The sequence below is a fragment of the Pteropus alecto genome, unplaced genomic scaffold (assembly GCF_000325575.1).
Source record: "Pteropus alecto unplaced genomic scaffold, ASM32557v1 scaffold156, whole genome shotgun sequence".
Taxonomy (NCBI): domain Eukaryota; kingdom Metazoa; phylum Chordata; class Mammalia; order Chiroptera; family Pteropodidae; genus Pteropus; species Pteropus alecto.
Window position 1 is genome coordinate 4,409,025 of NW_006437746.1, and position 1,427 is coordinate 4,410,451.

Below are 1,427 nucleotides of genomic sequence, written 5' to 3' on the forward strand. Positions count from 1 at the left end.
ATGATCCTTCAAGGGTCGCTGCAGTGGACACAAGCTAAAGAGGCCACCTGCCTACCACGAAATCTAGCTAAGCCAGTCAGATTCCTGCTCCCAGAAATGATGGCCATGACAGGGCCCCACAGTGGCCAGCAGTGCCCTGGAGAGAAGACTCATGACCACCCAGGGGAGATGTCCCAACACAGAACTGCCCTGGGTTATGTCTGTCCCAAGGCCAGATGCCCGGCAATTCCTTCTGTCCTGTGATCAACCCCGAGGACCGTCCAGCGCTCCCCTTCATCGCTAGGTGGACCTGGGTCCATCTCTGCTGTTCACACCCGGAGCCTCTCCACCAGCGCAGACGCAAAGCTCCCGCTTCCCCCGCCCACCCAGCAAGATGCGTGTCCCCACTCCACGCTTCCTAAACGCTCCTTTCCCCTCCCAGTGGGATGGACAGGTTTTCATACACAGACACGTGGATATCTGTTCACCAGTTACGGACTGAACGTTTGTGACCCCTAAAATTCACATCTTGAAATCCTAACCGTCTACGTCCATGCTACCCTGAGCATGCCCGATCTCGTCTGATCTCGGAAGCTAAGCAGGGTCCGGCCTGGTTAGAACTTGGATGGGAGACCACCTAGGAAGACCAGGTGCTGTAGGTGTAAAAAATAAAAAAATAAGAGATCGTAAGCTGACAAGGTCCTTGCAATCTGTGAGGTCAACCAAGGGTTGCCTCACCTAAAAAAAAGAAAAGAAAAGAAAATGAAATTCTAACCCCCAAGGTGATGGCATTTGGAGGTGAGACCTTCGGAAGGTGATGAGGTCGTGAAGATAGAGCCCTCACGAATGGGGTTAGTGTCCGTATAAGAGAGACGCAAAGAGCTTGTTCTCTCTCTGCTCTTCCCACGTGAGCGTACCCCGAGAAAGCAGCCATCTGCGAAGCAGGAAGCAGCTCGCCCCACGCACCAGATCCACTGGCACCTCGATCTTGGACTCTTAGGCTCCAGAACGGTGAGAAATAAAAGCCTGTTGTTTAAGCTACCCTGTCTATAGTGATTAGTTACAGCAGACAGAGCTGACGAAGACACCGGACGTTTCGACTACAAGGTCTCTGTCTATCCTTTTGGAAACTGCCTTAAGTGAATTGTAAAAAAATATTGCTTTCACCTCCCAGCCCCGCGTCTTCCTCCTAGTCAAACCTCCTCTCCTGTCCTTCATCCAAACAGAGTAAATAACAGATTCCAGTGGAAACTGTCATTAAATCGGGGGGCAGGGGGGTTGCACTTTAATCATTTATTCACCCAATACTTATCGAGAAGATACTGTGCTTCTTCTCAGAGACCCTAGGTGGAGGTTTTAGCAGTGACCTTGCTGGGACATGACCTTGCTGGGACATGACGAAGGAGAGAGTGACTCCTCAGGACTTGTATTGAGGGAGGGAGGGAGGG

The 1,427-nt window shown here is 51.5% G+C and overlaps 1 pseudogene; it reads left to right on the forward strand.

Moving 5' to 3' along the window:
* The first annotated feature begins 522 nt into the window (after positions 1-522).
* Positions 523-641, forward strand: LOC112482103 (annotated as a pseudogene).
* Positions 642-1,427: the final 786 nt, after the last annotated feature.